At 37.0% G+C, this 26,708-nt stretch overlaps 1 protein-coding gene and 1 long non-coding RNA gene across 2 annotated transcripts in view; one reads left to right on the top strand and one right to left on the bottom strand.

Moving 5' to 3' along the window:
* The window catches only part of ash1 (histone-lysine N-methyltransferase ash1), a 93,431-nt gene that overhangs the window by 36,886 nt on the left and 29,837 nt on the right, over positions 1-26,708 (bottom strand).
* LOC138403503 (uncharacterized) lies at positions 21,483-23,475 on the top strand. The gene is made up of 3 exons (XR_011237762.1): positions 21,483-22,161; positions 23,087-23,223; positions 23,313-23,475. It is a non-coding gene; the product is annotated as an uncharacterized lncRNA (long non-coding RNA).

Below are 26,708 nucleotides of genomic sequence, written 5' to 3'. Positions count from 1 at the left end.
CCAACAAACAAACACACTTTCGCATTTCTAATATGGGTAGTAGTATGTATATTATTGTTACGTAAGGTTATATCATTTAGGTTAGTAACTAGGTTTTTATTTTTAATAGGGGATAGCGAGCAAACGAGCAGGCGGGTCACCCGATGTTAAGTGATTACCGCCGCCCATGAACATTTGCAGCACCAGAGAAAATTTACAGGATCTTCTAGGAATTTTTATTTGAATTTACCTTTTAGGTATTAGCAAAATGAGTAAGTATAACAAACAAGCTCACGAACACATTCTGCGGTTTAAGACTTCCAACTGCATACGTGTTAATGACGTGCGAAGCGTATCTGCGCGTCTATAAACCGCAATTTGCACGTAGTTATTTTGCAAATATTATTTACTAGATGATGCCCGCGACTTCGTCCGCTTGGATTTAGGTCTTTTTAAAATCCCGTGGGTTCTCTTTGATTTTCCGGGCTAAAAAGTAGCGTGTGTTAAGTCAGGGTATAAATTTAGAATGGAGATACCATTCTAAATTTCAACTAAATCCATCTATTAGTTTTGGCGACCTGTACTCTGTAGTGAGCCGGCGCGGCGATGGGATGGTCATGATCATAATGAACTCATGTAAAAAAAATGCGTAGTTCTAATCATATTCAAATAAAGATTTATATGATTTACTTTATATTTCAAAGAAAGGAAAGCAATCGTAAAAAAGATGAACGTTTTGCAAAATTAAAATGATCATTTAACATGCCTTATATAATAAATAATATGGGTAGTGAATAGTGATATGAGTTTGTTTGTTAACACAAAAGACGTGTGGCTTTAAACGTCGAACTATATACGTGTTTACGAAATGAAAGGTGTTCGCCGCGCCTACAAACCGCAACATAAATATGGCTTATATGAAACGCGTGCAGATAATTTCAAATATCTAATTAAAACCGCTATGTAATATTGTAACTTATCTATAACTTATTAATATAATTTAATGCTAAAGTGTGTTTGTTGGTTTGACCTTAGTTCACAGAACAGATCGACGAGATTTTTTGCATGGACATCATCTAAATATTTAAAAGGAAAAGGTGACTAATTGATTGACTGACTGACTGACTGACTGATCAATCAACGCACAGCTCAATTGACTGGACGGATCGGGCTGAAATTTGGCATGTAGATAGCTATTATGACGTAGGCGTCTGCTAAGAAAGGATTTTGAAAATTCAACCCCTAAGGGAGTAAAACAGGGGTTTGAAAGTCGCGGGCACAAAGTGAAAATATAAATAGATTACGAAAAAATAGCTGATTCGCTTTAATAAAGAATCACATAGATAAGTATAATAAAATTAATAGTTCTTTCTTCGATCAAGCCCCTAACATTTTCATTATGGACTTGCTTTAAAATATGTAATCTACTCTACATTTACTTTTATTAAGCCTAAATTCTGATGAGAATTCAGAATTCACATTATTATACTAGTACCTAATATATGCTAACCATTTCAAGAAATACAAAAAGATATTTTCTTGTTCGAAATTTTGGTGTAAAGTTTTTGCGAAGTTCTATTCTGGTATCATCTACCTACAGACGATGTCGTAAATAAGGTTTTATAACCAACTTTTAACCAATTAAGAGTGTCGAGTAATGGTCGGATATAATATAATATGTAAATGAATTGAGATATTAATAATACAATCAAAGCTGCCGAATAATAAATATTATATTAGATAGGTAGCTGTAGGTAGATATCTTCAATTTTACCCGTTGATATAAAATAATAAGCGATACTAAATGCCTAAACTAGCGGCACGCTATGATGGCCGGTTTGACGTTTGTCCGCTCATGAAGTTCCGTATTAATTGATAACGACTTTGAAGGAAATAATTGTATTACTTTATTGACGATAGTGATGTGCAGAGATTCATAAATTTTATCGAATGTAGTTTTAGGTTTAGGACTCAAAATTTATTTATTAAATTGATTTCTTAAATGTATACAAGTGTAGAAAAATCAGTTTGCACCATTTAAGGGGTGAATGTACTTGTGAATATGAACAATTTTCACTATGTGGACAAACCTCTGAAATCGCAAAAAAATATCAATAAATTTTTAAAAATGGAATCTAATACGATCGTCACATAGGATCGCTGGCTAGCACAACTACTACCTCCGGCAAACTCGCGTCAATGCTCAATGCAAAACAAAGCAGTTTCGAATTGACGTTGCTTCGAAAAGTATAAACTGTCAGTGCAATGCGATTGTGATATAGTTTTGACCTGGCTTTGGATTTCAAATATTGATACTGCATTACTGTTGACCCTTGCTCGTTAATTTGGACTCTGTTCAAGCCCTTTGTTGTGGATTTCGTCGATATGACCGAACGTACGCAGAGAACTGTTCTAAATAGTCAGACACGTGAGTTCCTAATACGCCTTCGTAACTATTTCGATCGTGAAGCTCAAAATGGAGGGCCAATTTTACCTATAACGTCAGTGGTTGAACGCGTAGCTGATGCGCTTAATATTGGACAACGAACTGTTAGACGGATAACTAAAAAAAATATGGCGAGACTGGCACAGAAGAAAATAAACTTCACACACCAAAAAAGAGGAAAACGAGCAAAACCAGTCGTAGGCATCGATAGCTTTGATGCCGATGCTATCCGAAGACATGTTTACGGCTACTATTTACAGAAGGAGTATCCAACAAGAAAAAAGTTGGTGCATTCACTGAAGGAAGCTGGATTATTCTTCGGTGGGGAAAGTTCTTTAACGAAGATTTTGAAGACCATTGGATTTCGATACAAAAAATGTAACAAACGCAAAATATTGATGGAAAGATTTGATATAGCGATGGCAAGGTATACTTTTTTACGGCAAGTGAAAGAAATCAAAAATTGGCAAAATGTTGTGTTCTTGGATGAAACATGGCTTAATGCTAACCATACTGTAGGCCGTTCTTGGAACGATGACACAGCAGCATCTACTTCCAAAGTTCCTGTAGGAAAAGGATCGCGACTTATAATTTGTCACGCCGGAACCATCAACGGGTTTGTCGAAGGTTCTCTCATGGCTTTTGCGTCAAAAACCACTGGAGACTATCATGAAGACATGAATGGAGAAAAGTTTACTGAATGGTTTACCTCAATGTTGTGTAGCCTCCCTGAACCATCTATTATAATTATGGACAACGCCCCATACCACTCGATGCAAATTGACAAGCCACCTGCCCAATCCCAAAAGAAAGCTGATATCGTCGCATGGCTTCGTAAAAATGGCGTAGATGCAAACATGAATATGTTAAAAGCGGAATTAGTACGTCTTTTAAAAGAAAACAAACCAACCAAGATCCGATACGTCATTGACGAAATAGCATTAGAACATGGGCACAGAGTTATACGGTTACCGCCTTACCATTGTGAGTATAATGCGATTGAGTTGGTGTGGGCTCAAATTAAGGGATATGCTGCAAGACACAATACAGAACCCCCATTTACCACAAAAAAAATGCTAAAATTATTAGAAGAAGCTTGTGAACATGTGACTAAAGGAGACTGGGAAAAGGTTGTGAATAGAACTGTTAAATTAATAAGGGAAGATTATGAAAGAGATGTGAAAATAGATAATATTATAGAAAACGAACATATAATTATTAATGTATGTGATGATAGCAGTGACGACAGTGAAAATAGTAGTATGGACGAATCTGATTAATTATGGCCTTTTGTGGCACCTTTTTCGGTATCTTTTGTATTCATATGTTTCTTGTGTGCATATAAAGTATGTATATTCATTTTCGTTCAAATATTCAGTTCGTTCAAATAAATTAAATAAACATATACATTTTTGTTTTATTAAACCTATTTAATCAGGTACAAAAACAAAACTTAATTGTTTTTTGTTCGAGAATAAATTGACATTCCACATCACTATTGTAATGTGTCAAACCGGCCATCATAGCGTGCCGCTAGTGTAATACCAATCGGACAAGAAACGATACCGAATAGATTGCCGATCGTCAATCGATATCGGTTAATTTTATAGAATCAATAATAATAGAGAGAGCCAGCGCGTGCCAGAACTTCGTTATTTTATAAAAACTGAAAGTTTCTCTGCGTATGCGTCTTCCCAACACAGGGAGAAACGATCAGCGACTATGAAGTTTGGATCATGGTGGCTTTGGGAGCTATCAGGTAACAAAGGAGTAAAAAATCTTAACTATGAATTCCAGTGTTAGTGTCTGGCAATGCATGATCTGATACTATTCCGAAGAAAATATTAAAAAATTGAGTTTTTACTTTGACGTAAGATTTTTACACCTTTATTACCAGTTAGCTCCCAAAGCCACCATGATCCAAACTTCATAGTCGCTGATCGTTCCTCCGTGTTGGGAACAATACGTAGAGAAACTTCCAGCTTTTATAAACTAAGGTCTGGCACGCGCTGACTCTTAGTCCATAATTTTTATTCAAATATTCTTTGGAAATGTCAAGGTTGTTTTTAGTGCGTCTACTACCCGGCATAGAAAGATGGTCTTTACCAGGCTCTACTGTGAATTTATATATAGCGAATTAAGCATGTGGTGCCTTGTATATAATAGACTTCCGGAAAGTAACGCCTACTTCTATCCAACACTTATCAAATCAATCTGATTATTCATAGATGACGTGATAATGATTTTTTCAATCTGATTGAACTGAAGTTAAAATTTTTGCAGAAAAAAAAATAGAATTTAATTTTGACATCATAAAATATAAGACGTTATCTTTTTATAGCACTCAAAAGACATTTAGTATAATTTAATAAGTTTAGTCCGCGACAGTTCGAGATGGCAATTGGGGTATGAGGCGGGGGCACGCCCCGAACACTCGCACGTCACCCGCGCTTGCACATACCAGGTTAGCGCGGGGGCTGAGCGGGTGTGCGGGACGTTACTTCCCCGATTGCCATTTCTATATGTCGCGTACTAAGTATAGATACTTCCTATTTTAGTGTCATACAGCCATCAAGAACTTTCTACCAAAATTTTTTTTCATACACAAATAAAACGATTGAAGCGATGTCGATTAGCGAATTAGAATTGCAGCGTTGAATTGGAAAAAAGACTAATGGGGCTGCCAAAGTGATGCGATCATCAATGCTCAAATAAAACATGTGCTGTGTGATCCGGAGACGTTGTGCTACAGACAGCCTACAATCCGGTTTAATGTATCATTTTCAAGGAGCGGAAATCAAATAAGTATTAATTGCTGGCAAAATAATCATTTCATTAAGTATACAAGTGTTTTAGAATTTTTAAGTGAAATTCGTACTCCTAGATGTGTTTATTTCACCTAGTACTGAAAACATATAAATATACTTTAAATAACTTTAACTTCAATCAATAAATATGGATATGTATCGCTAGAAATTCTTAAATAACACTAATGATATCAATAATCAATAAAAAATACTCGATTAATTGATTTACTAAAAAGGCTTAGTAAACTATAACTACAAGTCATCCTGTTATCGTTATTAAAACTTTAAAGACACATGATACGACGTAAAGAATGTGCAAATTTGACAAAGCGCCAAAAATATTTAAAACTTCCGTGATTTATAAAATATGAAACATGTTTGTATCATTCCAAACGGATATTCTCGCTCGTTAAAGTATTAAATGGCTTAGTGAGCAACAATCAGTCACTCTCATTGATTTAATTACAACAAATAATAAATAAGAACTTCGTCTTAAACGACATTTAAAAATATGCAATTTTGATCAAGCGCCAAGAACAATACTTTAGTCTCGCGATGAATAAATTGTGAAACATGTTTGTATCATTCCAAGCTAATAGTCGGCTCGTTAAAGTATTAAGTGGCTTATTGAGCCAACTATCAAACACACTGTTGATTCAATTACACGAACAAATAAATTATAAGTTATTAAAACGCATCGTGCTTGCAACTCATCCTTCTTGTTTATCTGACTATATCTAGTCGGTAGTTAGCGTATTTACTCATACAATCTACCGTTGAACACTAATTAATATAATATGTACAGCAGCCGTTAGTCATTTACTAAAAACTAGGTGTTAGCTCTTATTGCTAAACAGGTATGCTCTTTCATCTAGACTTAAGATTCATACAAATTGTTAATTTGTATGATTGTAATATATGAAACTTCAGTGAAGAAAACATTTACACCGCGCTGTGGACTGTTCCTCGCGCACCGAGGGTTCCGTACTACAGTCGTATTTTTTAGACATTTTCCACGATAAATCAAAAACGATTTTGCATAAAAATAAATAAAAATCTGTTTTAGAATGTACAGCACTTTCATATGATACCGCACTTGGTGTTAAGATATTTTGAAAATTTAAAATACTAATTATTTGTTCATGCACACATTTTAATTTTTTTTTTCGTGACCTCAAATTCACGGTTTTCCTACCTACCTGCCTTCTAAATTTCATGATTCTAGGTTAAGTGGAAGTACCCTATAGGTTTTCTTCATAATTCATAATTCATAATTTTTTATTGCAAAAAATACACGTGGTGTTACAATGTCTTGACCGATACGACGGACAGACGGACAGGCATAGGTACAGACAGTGATCAAAGTGATCTAAAATCACCAAAGTGATCCTATAAGGGTTCCTTTTTTCCTTTTGAGGTATGGAGACCGACTGACCGACCGACCGACCGACTAAAAACCAACAACTAACAAACTAACATACTCTCGTATAATATTAATAGTAGGATAGATTGTGTCCAGAGATCGTTCAAATCGGAACTGTCACAATGTTTCAGTACTTCTGAATGTTCTGAACCAAAGACGTTCTCATCGGCGAGCATTCGTGAGACGTGATGTCACACTGTCACGTAGTGAATACAAGTGTTACGCCGATTCCGAAATAAAAACACGACATTGTTTACTCTCTTCATCGGAATCATTTTAAAGGATACGTACGTCAATACAAAACGAACACAATGAAGGTATTAAAACTAAATTCATGTTCCGACTGTATCCCTTTTATTTGATTATGCAAATTCAAAATTTGAGATATCTGTAGGTATAGAAAACACGCGATGTTTTTATTTTGATTTATTGCCCTTGCGGTTTATTTTGTGAGTTTACAAGACGGTTTTGCTACTTAGACACGACCTGTCAGCTCCATAATAAAACAATCAAACTCAAACTCTGTGTCAAACTCAAATTATTTATTAATATCAACAATTAGTGTACAATGGTAACCACCATTGTACAATTTTTGATTGACAGTTGTGGAATTTGTAAGATAATGATGTAATGATGATAACTAATTACGTACGCTTAAAACTAAAGCTATACGGGTTCCATGGTCTGAAGAAAAATCCTGCGGAAATCACACAATCACCGAAATGTTATTATCCCGAGCATACGAGTTACGAATATATAGATGACTTCGCAATTTTCTATTTTTACTTTTCAGCCTAGTATAAAATCTACAGATATAAAAAAACTTGTCCTGACTGACTGGCTGTAATCTATCAATGCACAATATTAACTTAGAGCCTCCATAGCTCAACGGTTAAAGGCGCGGACTGAAATCCGGAAGGTCGCCGGTTCAAATCCCACCCGTTGCACTATCGTCGTAACCAACCCAAGGAGATTAAAAAGGGGATGAAATTTTGTTAGAAAGTACGCCTTTTTGTCAATGAAAATTAGTATCTCAGCTTTCTGGCAAAAATGAAGAGTGTGATTTCAGAATTTATGGAAATTCCACCCCCTTATCGATTTTCAAAAATTCCACTCGAGCGAAGGCGAGGCCGGCAGCTAGTATACATCCATAGTAAAACAAGTTGTGAATATTATTGTGTAATGTACTCGCTGTCAGCTTTGACGAACCTGCACCCCGATTGTGTAAGAAAAACGTTATCATCGTAATCGTCATCGACAGCAAATTCTGCCCTTTGATTGGTTGATTCGCTGTTTACACTTTTTCACAGCCAATCAAGGAGCAGAATTGGCTACCGATGACAATAAATACGTTTTTATTACAAGTACATTACTATATGTAAAAGTATAGTAATAGATAATCGCAATGAGCACAGAAACGTTTTTGGCACGCCGCGCCGCGTCGCACGAAATACTTACCACAAAATTGTGTGTGGCACATTCTCAAAAATTCTAAATGGGTTGCAAACAGTGGCATGTATTAAACAAAAAAAAAGCAGTATTTACCGTAACGTGTTTAAAATCACATTTCAATTTGTCATTTTTTTTTGTTCCGAAACCGATGTATTACCAGAACGCAGTTCACGCAATCAATACAAAACAATGTTATTTTTAAGTCTCTTTAACATACGAGAGTTAAGTACATATACGACTTATCTTTATCACAATTTTTAAAAGGGATAAAACAGGGGTTTAAATTGTCTGTAGTCCGCGCGAAGTAGTGGGCACAAGCTAGTTTTAAATAAAATGTTGGTATGCCACAGGGAAAATGTTGAAGCGAGTGCAGTTGAGTATTAAATGAAACGCCGAGCTTTTTACGAGATGCGATCTCGAATATTAAGTAGCTGGCCGATGACGGAACATCTTGACATTGCAACCAGTAGGGCGATTTCGTAAAACCGGCATCAATCATTATTAGTTATTACAATCTCAATTGTTGTGATTGGCTGAATTTGTGGTTTTATTGTTGCAACAATGCATTGTAGCCAATAGCGAGCGAGCGACAACCAATCAGAGGTGATTGCGATCGTGACATTGTAGTTGTCATTCTACCGCAATCACACAGCAGAGTTTAAAAAATGTACTATACCATAAACGTTTGTATGAAACCAAAGTATTAATCAATTTGATTTATTTATTTTTACTACAATTATAACAAATTCAAGACACTTATGTATTGCTCTATTCGAATACTTGTATTTTTACCACCACAAATTAACTACTAAAATCACAACTAGTCTTAATATAAATAATATAAATCAATCACTTAAATCCACTCAAAACAAACTGGAGAATTCCCTTTCAGAAAACTTAAATGATATACCTACCTACCAGTCATACAATTTACATACATTTATTCAGTTAGCTAGTAATTTATTGTCGCAGACAGACTGACAATAAAATTGCACTACAATCCGACAAAATATCAAAGGCATTAAACAATTTTGTAAATTGTTCCGAAATAACAAGCGTTTATGTATTGCAAATACAACATTCAAGTGTTAGAGAACGTTCTCTTTGATGATTACAAGCTTCGATAAATCATAACAAAGTATATAGAGCTCCTTCATATTCCTAACAAGAACTTCTTATAAGACATCAATGAGAACGTCTTTGGATTACCTACTACCTACACATACAAGATACGTTCAGGTTAAAAGCTCGATGTCTGATCCAGATTCCAGACTAAACATCCTTAGACATTGTCCATAGAATCACCATTGTAATCAACCCATCATCGGCTCACTACAGAGCACGGGTCTCCTATCAGAATGAGAACATTGGCAGACTTCACACGCCTTTGAGAACTCTCAGGCATGTAGGTTTCCTCACGATGTTTTCCTTCACCGTTAAAGTAAGTGATATTTAATTGCTTAAAACGCACATACCTAACTACAAAAATTCAGAGGTGCCTGCCCGGGATCGAACCTCTGACCTCCCTAGAATAAAGAATTCGAAACCATGGATGAGCTGTTGATGGATGGATGAGATGTGTTAAATAAATTCCTTAAACCGTGATGAAGCCCTAATAAGTACGAATGAGCACAAACCAGAAGTAGAGAGGAGATATAGATTGTTCTAAGACGCGGACGATGGAATCGATTTAACAGAAAAGTAGGTAAAAAACCCAATAAATACAGAGCAAATGATTTTTAGTAGAATAAATATTGGCAATGAAACACATTTCACAAATAAAATTTCACAAATAAAATTCATCTACAACTAACCAAAAATTTTTTGGAAGGTAAGTACTTTAAGGATAGTAAACCCGCCGATACACAATTTGCTTGGTTTTTAATCTTTCCCGCTATGTTTAGTCATTCGATTCTCTGATTTTCTGCATCGCTCGGGTAGGTAGGTACGTCAAACACATGTACAGAAATAAATTCTTCTAAAACAAGACAAGCAAGTTTCCTTATAACGTTGTCCTTCACCGCGAGGACGTGACAAATAAAATTACAAATCGCCAAAGTTCTTATAGTTAGAGCATGCTTGGGGGCAAAAACTCAGCCGAGTAATAATACCTAATGACAAACGTATTGTAGTGTGTACCTATATATTAGTTTAATGAGCATTTTATTACCACTTAGTAAAAAATCTACATTATTTTAACACCCATATCGTTTTATGATCTTCGCGATTTCATTACAATATTTTATTATGTAGGTAAAGATGGAATGCTTATACAAGAAATGAAAAGCTTAATTTGCTATAATTGGGTTTTGGACTACATCAAAAATAAATTATTTCTCAGTGAGAATTATAATATTAAATAGCGTTATATTAGATAACGTTAATAATAAATAATTATAAGTTACTAGACGTTACCCGTGACTTCGTCCGCGTAAACTTTCTGGTTTCTCATGAGATCAGAATTTTTCCCGTATGCAAAAGGCCTCACTCAGTCTCACCTTCCGTCAAGGCACGGAACCCAGAATACCCAAATGCCAATTTTCATATCTCTAACTTCAAAAACATAGGACTTACATACAACCTTCGACCCCCCCCCCCCTTTCGCCCCCTTAGGGGGGGGGAATTTCTCAAAACCCTTTCTTAGCTGACCTACCCCCTAGAAAGAACCTACCTTCCAAATTTCAAGTTTGTAGGCTTTATAGTTTCTGAGATTTCGTGATTAGTCAGTGAGTGAGTGGTATTTCGCTTTTATATATATAGATGGTTTCTAATTCCATCGGTCCATACTAAATTATAGATATAAGCACAGTTTACGTTAACTTGAAAAGTTAAACACTGGGCTCAGAAAATTTAACGTATAAAGATCTATTTGTAATTTAGACGTGAGGTGTGGTTGTATAACAAACAATACGCGTGTTAATTCAGACGTGCTAATGCGGGGGATGTCTCGGCCGTTCCGGACGGCAGGCACCGAGCACCGAGCACCGAGCACCGATGCACACCGCACCCGCATTTTGTTATGGTAACCGAGTAACCCATTGCCTCTATAAGCAGATTTCCTTGTTCGCTTTATAATTACTTTCTTTCTGGTATTCATTTGCGCTTCCGGTGCAATTACAGCGCCATTGATACAATATGCATGTTTTTTGTACAGTTCTTGCAATTGACAAAGGCGAGTGGACTTTACTTGTGGTTACGTCGGATACGCGGGCATTGCGTAAGTGTGCGTGCATGTCGGACCAATCAGTCGCGAGCAAGCGCTCGCAAACGCACACATTTACTATACCTTACTTATACTGATACGACTTAAACACAAGCATGGTTCACTTGCCTTCGTGAATTGCAAGAACTGTAACATGACTGGCAATTCCACTTTTCATCAGCCTTTACAATAATAAAAATCTGGCGTTCATAAGACAATATGTTCTGCTTGAGTCAATTCCGTCAATAATTAATGATTGATAAATGATTGATGTAGCAGATAATTATCAAGCTACGGGTATTTGCCAAGCAAACATCAATCATCTCTCATCACATCACATTTAAGAGAAGTTTCCCTAGCACGCTCCCCAGCGTTCTTCATACAAACGTAGTTTGGTTCTCATGGTTAAATATTTGTATTTAAATCCCTGAGCCCGTGTAATTCTGAAACTGAATATTTGAACGAAAATCTGGCAAACAACAGATACAGATACCTACCGCTAGGTAGGCACCACGAATCTTCAAAACGGTAGATTTTATCAGGCAGCAGCAGAAGCAAAACTGACAACAGACCCTTCCGTCTAATGTACGCCTAAATGCTGAAAGGACACTATGAAAAGTTTTTATCTTCACTAAGTAGCTGCTAGTTAATTACGTTGTACAAATTTGTCAACCTGTTTTATAAATGGTGTTTGCGATCGACAAAGCGACGCCCAAACGACGCCGGCGCCCATGACTCAGGATTAGGCGCCTACCACCGCACCAGCGATCACAATCTACCAGATCCTGGCCAAACTAATTAAGGCGTATAACTTTTGGGGAGCGAAATGGACGAAAAACTCGAATAATTATACCCACTCACTACACCCACTTTTAATTTTGTAAATGTATTCAAATGTTTTGCGTTTCAAGTAATTAATTTACTTACTGTAAATTAAATCGTACGAATGTTGTACCTAAATCAAAACTTTAATAGGTAGTACCTACTCGAGGTACTCCAATGGTTCTACGACTTTTATTTTTAGCTAACCTAATTTTAAGGAAATACTTTGAAATGAAAATTATTAATACCATGTAGGACAACTTGAGCCACTTATGATATTATTATGTCAGGACTCTACCACCGGTTCGGAAAGCAGGTTCTACCGAGAAGAGCCGGCGAGAAACTCAACGCTAGTACGCGACAGGTCGAGATGACAATGTATGAGGCGGGGGGACGACCTGCACAGCGCCTGCGCTCGCCCGCCCTGGGTTAGCGCGGAAGCTGTGCGGGTGTGCGGGGCGTCCCCACCCCGATTGCCATCTCGACCTGTCGCTTACTATAGATATTCAATACTAGATATACAAATTACAAACTTTAAGATAAGAATAAAACCATTCATTTGCGTGATCGAGACTTGTCGAACTGTCTACGATTCAACACAAAGATTACTATTTCAAAAATTCGTTATCTTAGGAATACTTAAAGTCCTAACGTAAATATGACGTCCAATCGTCGTGTGAGGCGAGTTCGCTAGCTTATCTAAGTTGGCTTTAAGTACTTTCCTGCTATTACAGATTCCTGCATTCCAATTCTCACAAGAGCGAATAATGATTTGCGATAAGCAGTAATCGCTTGAAAGCCAGCCCAGAACTGGTTGCTTTTCTTAACCGTGTTGTGGAAAGGCAGTAGACGCTTAACGGGCATTGAGAAATCATATTTTATACGGCTATAGGGTACAGCTTGTTAGTAATGAAGTACCACGGTATGCACGGCGTTTACGACGTAGTGCCAGTATTCCCGGCGATGACAAGATAGCAGGCCGCAACTTCCTTATCCGTTACGCGATATTATCGGCCTTAAGAACCCTGTCCAATTTGAATAACCAACGACTTGAGAAGTCCCGATCTGAATATATCCCCTCGACCGAATAGCTCGGGCATCCTTGGGAAAAATAAATTAATGGTAATAGAATAAATATGAATTTCAAATCAGTTATGTACATAATTATTACGCGTTCACTTGGAATAAATTTAAGTTATACAAGGTGTCATGGATCAATCATCACAAAGACATGATATAACAATACGGGGTTAAGTTTTTACCACACAATTAAAGTTGTTATTAACTGCGTTTTAATTTAACTTTTTTTAGTTATAATTACATAAGGGCCCCATAGACAAACCCATTGCTAAATTAATTTATTACACTGCAATAAATACAGGCCACTTAAATATGATGATTAGAAAACTTTAGTATTTAAATGGAAAATACAACTGTGGGTCCACAAGTTGACAAATCCGGGTTCCTTTGTTTGCTGTATAGCTTCACTGGACACCTCTTCAATACCTCCAAAACCCAATAGCCACTTATGGTAGGAGTGTAAGTAAACGTATTTATGGTTGTAAGTATGAAAACAGACAAGCAACAGCGATATTGCCATTAATATCTGCTATAGCATTTACGTTGGAATTCTGTAGAAATTTTCCCCCGGGTTCCCGCGAGGTTCAAATCGTGACTGCGAGTCGCGTTCGGCGCAATTTGCTTACCCATACAGTGCCAGTGCGCGGCGCTCTAATCACGTGTAAAATATTACCGTACCTCGTCACTGTACCTAGTCTGTAACACGGAATCGGGACGGCACGTCAAAAGTCACAGAGAAACATTTTGAGATTAATTGACTACGATAGTCGCTGCACGATTACCGTTGTCTGCACAGGCTGTAGAGTAGTAGAGAACGTGATTGCGGATCTGTTCGACTTAATCAGAGTTAATCTAATAATATTGGACTTAATGGGACTCTAAACAGTTCCGAGACAGAAAATACTATCTCGTAAACCCTGAAAACAAAATTCGTTAAAACATGGTTCTTTTTAATCCTTATAAGAAACAGCCGGGATAAACGCTAGGAAGAAGACACATTGCCTTAGGTTCTTTTCGCGCTGCATTCGATCTGAATCCGAGAATTCTCTATCCGAAAAAGGTGTAGGATTTGTATAAGTAATATAATTTGTATGTATAATGTAAATTTGTATTGTATATAATGGGGTGCCGCACTGGATCCGAATTTTGTGTTTCGAAGCCGTAAACCGATATTCGGATGCGCACACACCCGTACAAATACTACGAAAGCTACTTCAGATCGAAAATTCTCGGATTTGAATCGGATGAAGTGCGTAAAGAGCTTAAGTAAAATCTGAACTTGGTGACATCATTCGTAAAAAAAATTATCTCCTCGATTTTTGGATAGAATAAGAAATTTCAATTAGTGCTTATCTCAATCAAGAGACGATACTAACCGAAAAAACTGGTAAACTAAAAGAAGCAAGTCACCGTGGTGAATTGAAAGAATTGTAGCGAGCCCATACTAACAATACAAACAATCGGCTGATGTAAATTAACACTCGGCATAAAACGGCCGGTTAAGTAATCGTCCACACAATTCCCATAAAAGCGTGGAGAATCAGCGAGATCAAGTTGAACGCGTGACCTCAAGTCGGCGAGTAACAAGGCGGGTGTGAGTAACAGAGTAGGGCTGAAAATCGGAATATTTTTCAACTCCGGAATCGGGTTTCAAATGCTCGGAGTTCCAAGTCCGGAATTCCGGAGTTGCCGAGCTTTATTGGAAAAATTGAATGTGACTAAATAATTCGTTAATTTGAATATATCTTAAACTTAAATGAATGTTCAAGTATATTAAGCATAAAATATAACTAATCAATTAAAAAAAATTGGAATAGATACAAGGAAACTTTGTTTTACGACCTAGTAAAAGTTAATTCGTAAGATTTTTCTTTTAGTTTTTTTTAATTGTTTTCCGTCGATAAAATTGGATAAACGCCATATTTCACATCTACAATTTATGAAGACTCTGTACTCTGTACTGTATAATATTATGTAACCGCTGTAAAAACTCCGGAGTTACACTAAAAGCGGAATTCCGCAGCTCAAGCCCTAGTACCGAGGCGCGAGGAGGGCGGAGGGCCCATTAGAACAATAGTAGCGCGCAGAAGCATGTGATCATAAACTCGCACCTACAATCAGCTCCGAGCCGTTCCAATACCTACCTGACCTGCCACAACTTAACATGCTATTCGCATATCTCGTGACTTGTATTAAACAAGAAACGTTTGGAATGCAAGAATCGGAAATAATACGGTTAAAGAACTTATTAAGCTCTTTAAAAGAAGAAACAAAGGAAACTGAAAGGAAAAAATTTAGGGTTTTTTAATTTTTGTTTTACAAACATGGCTACAATAGTTTATATTTTCAAAATTTCTGAAAATATATTCTTAGTGGACGTCTATACTCTATACGTCAGAAAGAAAAAAGTAAATGTTAAGGCAGCTCAGTTCGGTGCTTTCTTCATACAAACGTAGGAGGGAAAATACAACAATATTCGATATTGTACGCACAAAACTAAGAATTATATCGATTTATCTCGTCATTATCTAGGTTCAATGATATCTAAAACATTGAAAAAAATATTGATTTAAAAGTTACGAGCCTCAAAAGATTCCTATTTTAACACTAAATTTATGTCAACTTTGGGCGTAAATAAATAAGATTAGGAATAGGAAAATTCTAAAAAAAATTATCATTAGACATAGTTTATTTATTCATTAGTTGAAATAACTGTACTTTGCAAACCTAAATTCAGTAGTTTTTTCTCAAAAATACTTTTCCCAAACTACTGTTCAACCCTTTTCAAGCTCTAGATTTCGGCTAAAATCATCATGCTTCTCACCCCAAAACATTAGACACCGCGCGGGTGGCGGAGGGAAGGGCCAGCCCAGCGGCGCGCGGCTGCGCGTGTAATATTGTGGTTTCTATGACGACAACTGTTGTTATTAATATGTTTTCAAAAACAAAAGTCGTAATGATTTTATAAAATTAATTTTTATTCAGTGGCTATGCAAATGTGTAGAAGATTGAGCAGAGCAGAGTCAATAAGTCCTTCAAATACTTATTGCATTTTGTACATTGACCTCTGGAATTTGAAATTTGGACACCAATTTTATTCATTGGTTTATTGACCTGACTTTGTTGTTGAGGTCCTAGTAGGGATATCTACTCGTGTGGTCCTAGTACAATAGGTAAGTAACTTTGTTTAGTTATTTATTTTATCTAATTTTAAAAAACCGGCCAAGTGCGAGTTGCTCGCGCACCAAGGGTTCCGTACTCAGGTATTTTTTTGACATTTTGCTCCATAAATCAAAAACTATTATGCATAAAAATAAATAAAAATGTGTTTTAGAATACACAAGTAAAGCCCTTTCATATAATACCCCACTTGGTATACTTATCATACATTGAAAATTGAAAATACTAATTATTTTTTCATTAACACACTTTAATTTTTTTTTGTAAGTTGTAATCACAAATCTATGGTTTTCGGATTTATTCCTTTACTTGTGCTCTAAGACCTACGTACCTACTAAATTTCATGATTCTGGGTCAACGGGAAGTATCCTATAGGTTTGTGTGACAGATACGACACAGACGGAGAGACGGACAGACAGACAGACAACGAAGTGATCCTAAGGGTCCCTTTTTTCCTTATAAAGTACGGAACCCTAAAAAGGCACCTGTATATGTATAATAATATAGGTAGGTAGGTACCTGGTGGTATTTCTTTGTATTTTTAGGGTTCCGTACCTCAGAAGGAAAAAACGGAACCCTCTGTCTGTCGGTCCGTCTGTCCGTCCGTCCGTCTGTCCGTCCGTCCGTCCGTCCGTCAGTCCGTCCGTCCGTCCATGCGTCTGTCGGTCCGTCCATCGGTCCGTCTGCCCGTCCGTCTGTCCGTCTGTTCGTCTGTCGGTCTGTCCGTCTGTCTGTCTGTCCGTCTATCTGTCTGTCTGTCTGTCTGTCTGTCTGTCCGTCTTACAAATAAAGTACGCAACGCTTCGTACAAATAGTACTTTTTTATTTATTTACTAGCTGACGCCCGCGACTTCGTCCGCGTGGATGTAGGTTTTCAAAAGCCCGTGGGAACTCTTTTATTTTCTGGGATAAAAGAAGGCAGGTCATGCCTGTCGTAGAGGTGATGGCCGTTGGAGCCGGAAAGTTCTTGAGTGGAGACCGCGTAGGTATAAGTAAGCGTAGTGTGGGACGCCTTCCAGCACGATGGACCGACGATATACAGAGGCTGGCGGGAAGTGGCTAGGTGAGGAAGGCTGAGGACCGGGTGTGGTGGCGCTCTTTAGGGAAAGCCTATGTCCAACAGTGGACGACCGCAGGCTGATGATGATGGAAAAAATCACGTTGATCCGTTGCACCCCTCACACGTCCCTATCCGCCTTCTCCACTCCTGTCACGCTGGCGAATAAGTTTGGAATAGAATAGGATTTCGATGGAGTGCGTGGATTTTTGTGAACGGAGTTCAACCATGTAGTCGTGGTTTGGTACAATAGTAAATGGTACAATATTAATTCACCAACAACAGTTCCTAAAACCCATAGAATAGGAGTGCAGTACCCTGCAGCATCAGTATTGAAGAGTTGGAACTTAAAGTTCAATAATGGTATATATGTTTGGCATCTACAATATTATCTCACAATCAACAGTGGCTTAGGAGTGCAATACCCTGCATCATCAGGGTTGAAGAGTTGGGATATCGAGTTGAATTATGAAGTCGTTGCTTGGTACCTAAACCAGAGATAGTTTATTCTAAGCGTACCTTTAATATCAATTCAACATCAACTATTCCTAAAACAGCTGATTGAAATCCAAAAGTACAAAAGCTACCCGTCATTATTATGATGATGGTTGAGAAGTTGGAACTTGAAGTTTTAACATGTATGGTTTCTAACAAAAAAGAATGAATGAAATCGGACTACGCGTTAATGAATTACAGCTCAGTATACATTTTAACTTTCAACCCCTCTCCTAAGGGAACCATGCTGAATTTCGGGATAAAAAGTATCCTATATCCTATATCCTCATAGTATGACGTCAAATCGTACCAAGTTTCATTGGAATCCATTCAGTAGTTTCAGCGTGATGCGCGGCCGTGATACAGACAGACAGACAGACAGACAGACAAAAATGAAAAAAAATCCAGTTTTGGGTTCAGTATCGATTATAGAGTGCCCTCGAAAAAAAAATTTCAAAATATCTTCAATGTACAGAATTTCACCTGTTACAGTTTTATTATAAGTAATAAAATAATAATAATAATATTGATTCAGATACAAGTTAGCCCTTGACTGCAATCTCACCTGGTGGTAGGTGACGATACAGTCTTGCTTACGACTATTTCGGATCGGAAATTCTTGGATTCAGGTTAAATGCAGTGCAAAAAGAGAGATCATTAGGATTCCGTACCTCAAAAGGAAAAAGGAACCCTTATAGGATCAGTTTGTTGTCTGTCTGTCTGTCCGTCTTACAAATAAAGTATGCAACGCGTACTAGTACGCGTAGTCTGTCTGTCTGCTAGCTTTTCACAGCTCATCCATTTAACCAATTTTGATGAAATTTGGTACAAAAATAGCTTGCATCCCGGGGAAGAACATAGGCTACTTTTATGATAAATAAGATTTAGTGGATACCGCTATTTTTCTGGAAATAACGTTAGATGCGAAACTTCAATGGGGCTCTCATATAAATAACTTATCGAACAGACAGTTCTGCTGCAAATGCGGTAAAAAAGATTCGCCAGTTGACAGACATAGAAACGGCGAGACTAGTATATTTTAGTTACTTTCACAGCATTATGTCATATGGCATATTATTAGAAAAGAAAAAGAAAGAAAAGAAAAAACGTTTATTTTTTAAAGCTGTACCACACATTACCAGTTACCAACTGGTTAGGTTATCCCAGCGCCTCTTATACTTGAGTAATAAAGTCAAAAAACCTCAAGTAGAAGAAGCGCCGGAATAAAGTATGTCATGTGTGGCACAACCCAAAAAAAAGGTCCCTACTCAGCATAAATGCATATTGTCTTGCACAAGTACAAAAACATACAGCGCTGGTTTTCAGTAGAAACCCTGATTCAGATGGCACCACGGAATTATTATGGGGTAATGCTGCTGATATAAATTCTATTTTTGTGCTGCAGAAAAGGGCTGTTCGAGCCATATATAGTATGGGACCACGAGAGTCGCTGAGAACTAAATTTAGAGAAGTTAAAATTATGACAGTGCATAATCAATATATTTTTGAAAATTTATTGTACGTATATAAAAACATAAATAAATTTAAAAAAAAAGTGACTGTCATAAGTTCAAAGTGACTGTCATAAGTTCAAAGTTTTCATAAAACGTAAACTAATTAAAAAATCCTATTACATTGTAAAGGATTATTTAAATGATAAGCAAGCTTGGGAATGAGTTGCTCGGCTTTGTGATAGTTCTAATAAGTTTAATTTATGATTTTGTAAAGTGGTGATAATAAAAAGAATACCCGGCTGAGTTAGCTGTGGGCTCTTCTCAGTCTTGGGCACGTTTGGAACCCTCGTAGCGTTTGCGAAATAATTATCACCACTATATTTTACAAATCCAACAACTGACAATCGAAAAGAGTAATTTATTACCTATTTTGAACAAATCATTTGACTTTGACTTTTGATCTCGGAAAATCAAAGTTCCCACGGGATTTTTTAAAAAACCTAAATCCACGCGGACGAAGTTACGGGCATCATCTAGTGCATACTAAATAGTTTTTGATTTATCATGCAAAATGTCAAAAAATACTATTTACCTATTTATTTATTTTTATTTTTCACTAGCTGCCCCGGCGAACTTCGTACCGCCTAACAGTCGATTCTTTTTCAGGATTTTTTTAAAAATTTTCTCTACGTAAGAACCATATTCGTACTTCAAGGAATATTATAAAAAAAGAATTAGCGAAATCGGTTCAGCTGTTCTCGAGATTTGCGATCAGCAACACATTTAGCGATTCATTTTTATATGTACCGAAATTCTAGTTACATAGTAGTAATAAATTAAGTTACATTGTAAATGCTTATCTCTAAACAGAGATTTAGAGATAAACATTTTACTATTGTAGTACGGAAACCTCGGGGCGCGAGTCTGACTCGTACTTGGCCGGTCGGTCTGTCGGTCGGTCGGTCGATTTATTTTAGAATGCATCGTATCGACAGCTGGTGGTAGTAGTTTACATATATCCTACTAATATTATAAACTAGGTGAAGCTATGATAGCCTAGTGGTTAGGACGTCCGCCTTCTAAACGGAGGTCGGGGGGTTCGATCCCGGGCACGCACCTCTAACTTTTCGGAGTTATACGCGTTTTAATTAATTAAATATCACTTGCTTTAACGGTAAAGGAAAACATCGTGAGGAAACCTGCATGCCGAGTTCTCCATAATGTTCTCAAAGGTGTGTGAATTCTACCAATCCGCACATGGCCAGCGTGGTAGACTATGGCCAAAACCCTTCTCACTCTGAGAGGAGACCCCTGCTCTGTAGTGAGCCGGCGATGGGTTGATCATGATGATGATGAGGTGATGCCCGCGACTTCGTACGCGTGGAATTAGATTTTTAAAAATCCCGTGGAAACTCTTTGATTTTCTGGGATAAAAAGTAGCCTATGTCACTCTCCAGGTCAACCATACCCATGCAAAAAATCACTTCGATCCGTTGCTCTGTTGCGACGTGATTGAAGGACAAACCAACGAACCAACAAACAAACACACTTTCACATTTATAATAGGTGTAGTGATGTGTGTGTGTGGATGTTTGGATGTTTGTTACTCAATCACACAAAAACGGCTGAACGGTTTTGGATGAAATTGGGAATGGAGATAGATAAAAGTGTTAATTTAGGGTATACCCTAAATTAACACATAGGCTACTTTTTATCCCGGAAAATCAAAGAGTTCCCACGGGATTTTTAAAAACCTAATTCCACGCGGACGAAGTTGGGGGCATCAACTAGTAATAAAATATAATTTGGACTTATCCGAATTCCGAAAGTCAGGGTTGTCAAATCACACTATCTTTTGTATCTGCGTGTGTGTGTGTATAGGTTTGTTACCCTTTCACGCAAAAAGTACAAGACGGATTTGGCTGAAATTTGAAATAGTGATCGCTTTTGAAAGAGTTCTCGCGGGATTAAAAAACCACTATATCCTCGCGGACGAAGTCGCGTGTATCATCTAGTTACAAATACACAAATACATTATCAAAAAGATTTTCATTTCATTTCATTTCATTTCATTTCAAATATAAGTATGTAGGTCATATTGTGTGCTTAGACAATTTAATTATATACTTGAGTTTTCATGTAACAGAAACAAAAATGGATTGGCGGAAGAGGAAAAAGAAACGGTTTAGACTCGCAAAAGCAAATCCCTTGCAAAGAGGAGATCTATTAAAATTCATCAGAATCTTTCCAAACCATAATATTATCTTGTGATGATAATGCCATTACTTTTTCGGGGTTATTCCTGTGAGTCACACCCGACGTGAGTAACAATGTGACTCGAGGGGAATTTTATTTGACTGAATATGTACTTTTCCGGGATGCTGAATTTGATAATGACATTTATTTTCAAATCCAAAATAGCAGACATGCACTTTTCACAAAAAATAGAAATGGGTGTCGTTTTCAGGGTTTCCAGGATGCTGGTTTTGATAATGACATTAATTTTTTAATCTAAGATGGCGGGCCAGCACTTTTTATAAAAAATAGACGCGAGTGTCGTTTTCAAGGTTCTCCAGGATGGTGAATTTGATGATGACATTTATTTATTTTCAATAAATACTTATATATTATACTTCTATTTTAGTGGATCACAGGATTTTCTTTGACAAGGAAACGACAAAGCAAAAAATCGAATTGAATTAGATTATGATGCTATCACACCGTACCATTTAGAGCCAGCTTCTGAAAATTTGACACTGTGTTTGTAAGTTGATATTATTTAGATACTAGCTAATGCCCGCGACTTCGTCCGCGTGGATTTCACATTTTTCAAAATCCCGCGGGAACTCTTTGATTTTCCGGGATAAAAAGTAGCCTATGTGTTAATCCAGTTAAGAATTCTAAATTTCATTCAAATCCGTTCAGCCTTTTTTGCGTGATTGAGTAACAAACATCCAAACATCTACACTTTCACATTTATAATTCCACTAGCTGCCCTGGCGAACTTCGTTCCGCCTACGGCCTAACAGTCGATTCAAATTTTTTAAATTTTTCTCTCGGTAAGAACCATCCTCGTACTTCAAGGAATACCTAATTTAAAAAAAGAATTAGCGAAATCGGTTCAGCTGTTCTCGAGATTTGCGATGACATTTAGTGATTCATTTTTATATTATAGACTAGCTTATGCTCGCGACTTCGTCCGCGTGGGCTACACAAAATTTCGAACCCCTATTTCACCCCCTCCAGAGTTGAATTTTCAAAAATCCCTTCTTAGTGGATGCCTGCGTCATAATAGCTATCTGCATGCCAAATTTCAGCACGATCCGTCCAGTATTTTGAGCTGTGCGTTGATAGATCAGTCAGTCAGTCAGTCAGTCAGTCAGTCAGTCACCTTTTTCTTTTAAATATTTAGATTAGGATTAGGATAATATAATTATTATGTTACTAGCTGCCCCGACGAACTTCGCACCGCCTACAGTCGATTCTTTTTCAGGACTTTTTTAAAAAAATTCTCTCCATAAGAACCATCCCCGTACTTCAAGGAATATTATCAAAAAGAATTAGCGAAATCGGTGCAGCTGTTCTCGAGATTTGCGATCAGCAACACATTCAGCGATTCATTTTTATATAATATAGAGATTTACTATTTGTTGTCAGATTTGTCAATGCTGAATTATGTTGTATTTTAGTGACTCAAGACATTCCTTTTAGAAGAAAACAAGGAAAATAAAATGAATATGCCCAATATACGTACCACTGAAATCCAACATGATACTGCAACATTCAATTCTGTACTAAATATTGAAAGGTCTACCATCCCATACTTGTAAGTTGTTATGCTATGTTTTTTGCATACATTCTATATAGATAATACTCACAATATAATTATGTTGATTGTATGTTTATTAATTCCAGAAATGAAATGGAGAGCTTCAATAGTTCTGCGTCGAATGATACATCTAATGTGACTGTTGAAACAGAAAATGATACATATTGTGTTTATGTGTGTAGTGGGCTTTTAGAGGGAAATTGAATTGTACCTACTTCCTACTTATAAAAATAAAATTTTCATTTTTGAGATCAAAGTGGAATTTATTTTGATGTTTGTATACACAAGTAGATAGTATATATAGTTTTTAGTCGCTACTAATAGATAAGTGTAGGCAACAAAAGTTATTTTCACAGACAAACGAATGTGTAATCATGTGTTCCTAATAGGTAATCCGCCAGCACAGAGAATTCAACTCCTAGAGTACGCATATACAAGGTTTTACATGAAAACAAAATCGTAAAATGTTGGCGGGGGACAGGGGAGAATGCTTTGTTGTGATTGGTGGACTGACTAATCAAAACAATGTGCGGAATGAGGGTACCGAACGGGTGTGGGCGATGATTCATTTAAAATTCCGTGGGATCACCACGATTTAGCAATGCAATTCCTTAGGTACAGCATCAGGGTCGAGAAGTGGGTCTTCGAGTTCAATGATAAAGTCTTTACTTGATAGATATAGGTACCTACCTCCAATATCAATTTATAACCGACAGTTTCAAAATCCCATAAGTTTTGGTGGTCATGTCCCCTGCAGCATCAGGATTGAGGAGTTGAAATCCTGTGTGTCCTATATAAAATGACATTTTATATAGGACAATGTTGCAAAGTTTCTTTATCAATTAAAAAAATACGCAAATCGGTTCAGAAATCTCGGAGATTTCTGTGTACATAGGTAGAAAAACACAACTCCTTTTTTAAAAGTCGGTTAAAAAAGTATCCTTTGTTAATCCTCTACTTGTCTGTAAAAGTCCCGTCAAAATAGGTTCTGCCGTTCCGAAGATTAGCCCGTTCAAACAGACAGACAGACAGACAGTTTTTAAAAACGTTTGATTCAGCTGTTATGGTACAGTTCAAATAACAATATTATGAGCTTGCGGTAGTTATTTCGAAATTACAGACAGACACTTCATAGAAGTATGGATTTCTATAATATATACGAGTTGTTTATACACGCTGAGGCAGTAGTTACCTAATAGGTATGTATGTAAGTGAGATTTTATAGTATTCATCAAAAGATAAGTAGGTAATCATTATCATTCAAAAAAAATTAAAAAATATTTATTTCAGTAGGTAAAACAATTTCACATAGTGCGTAGTAATTGGGACCATCCCAGTAACTGTTTTAGTATTGCTACGAGTACTCGTGGCAGGCGACCCCGCTCTTCCATAAAATCTTATACAATAATAATTGAAATAAGTAGTTCCTTCATAAATCATATATTTACAAAAATTCATCGGTGACATCTGTCCAACTATCTGTGTGCCATCATCAATATATCCGGACGCTAGTGTGAGCGCATGCACTCGCTACACTGCTCATCACTGAGTCTATTTCTTTCTATCACAATGTTAGGTGAAATAGCATACAGGTTACCCACGTGGGCCGAGCAGTTCGGACGTGCATCCAGCGTCACCTTAAAACTACACTGCGGTGTAGGTTAGTCAGTTTATTAAAATTTATAGAAAGAAAAGTCCTAACTCATTCACTGACTGACTCATCAACGCTCAGCTTAAATCAAACCCTTGGTTGGACCTACAAACTAATATGCATATTGCATAGAGGTTTCTTTTATAATGTAAAGAAATAAGGCTGGATTTTTCGATATATGGAAGCGAACCCGCGGGCGATCACTAGTTTTTTTATATGTATAGAATGGACTCTCTCGCAACTAAGTACTTTTTTACTGACAATGTCACAACAATGAAGTAATTAATTACTAATTATGCTACAGGATAATTGTGATGACCGCAAACCAATATGCATAATTAAATAATGTACTCTTCCAAGAAATAAACCCAGTAACTAAACAATGAGCCTCAATAGCTCAATGGTTAAGGAGCGAACTGAATTCCGAAAGGTCGGCGGTTCAAACCCCACCCGTTGCATTACTGTCGTACCCGATCCTATTTTTTACTTTTTAGCAAAAAATGAATATTTTAATTAAGTAATGAAAAATCTTACAGTAATTACATTTAAGTAACTTATATTTTAATATGCACTAAACTGGCCTTTTATTCAGTTATTTTTCATTTTATTAAGTTTTATCATCTCACTTCTGATGCTAGGCTATGTCCTAATTTTAGTGCGCGTAAAATATGAAATCCCATCTGAACGCGAGGCGTATGACTGCGCATCAAAAACAGATCACAATCCTATGACCTGACCTGCAGCTTCAGCAAAATATTCTAATGACTATTTTTCGATCACTATAGGTATAGATACGGCACGGATGTGACGCTATTGAAATGAAACTATGTCACTGAAATAACTACGAGAGTAGTCTACAAAAAACCGGTCAAGTGCGAGTCAGGCTCGCGCGCCGAGGTCTCCGTACTACAGTCGTATTTTTTCGTCATTTTGCACGATAAATCAAAAACTTATGTACCTACAGGTAAAGCCCTTTCATATGATATCCCACTTGGTATAGTAATCTTACTTTAGAAATTGAAAATACTAATTATTCGTTCAAAACACATTTTAATTATTTTTGTGATGTGACCACAAATTCACAGTTTTCAGATTTTTCCCCTAATGTCTGCTATAAGAACTACCTACCGCCAAATTTAACGATTCTAGGTCAACGGAAAGTACCCTGTAGTTTTCTTGACAGACAAGACAGACCGACTACAGTATCAATCTATGATACAGAAATTCCAGGTAAACAATGATTTGCATGAGGAAAGGATAATTCATATGTATAAACTTAAACAAAGACATAATATGCAATACGAATAGTTAGGTACATACAATTAATACTGCAACCTGCGACTACAACATGCGCACTTGAATGTACTTATTTCAGCTTTATAAAATACAAAAAGTTCACATATAGATGAAGGAATGCTTTTCGTAAAGCTGTTCCAACTCCCAATGCTTTGTTTGTACGCAAAGGGAGGTAGGGTAGTGCATTCCCACGCGGCACGGATACGCCGGTTCCGATCGCCGCCCCCACTAATTGAGGAGATGCAACCAAGGCCGTGTGCCGACTGCCGGTAGGATCTGATGAAATCCATACTAAAATTATAAATGCGAAAGTGTGTCCGTCTGTCTGTCTGTCCGTCTGTCTATCTGTCTGTCTGTCTGCAAACTTTTCACGGCCCATCCGTTTAACCGATTTTGATGAAATTTGGTACAGAGATAGCTTGCATCCTGGGGAAGGACATAGACTACTTTTGATCCCGGAAAATTAAAGAATTCCCACGGGATTTTTAAAAACCTAAATCCACGCGGACGAAGTCGCGGGCATCATCTAGTTGTT

This window comes from Maniola hyperantus, chromosome 17 (genome assembly GCF_902806685.2).
Source record: "Maniola hyperantus chromosome 17, iAphHyp1.2, whole genome shotgun sequence".
In the NCBI taxonomy this organism is placed as follows: domain Eukaryota; kingdom Metazoa; phylum Arthropoda; class Insecta; order Lepidoptera; family Nymphalidae; genus Maniola; species Maniola hyperantus.
This window is presented reverse-complemented; position numbering and strand designations above follow the sequence as displayed.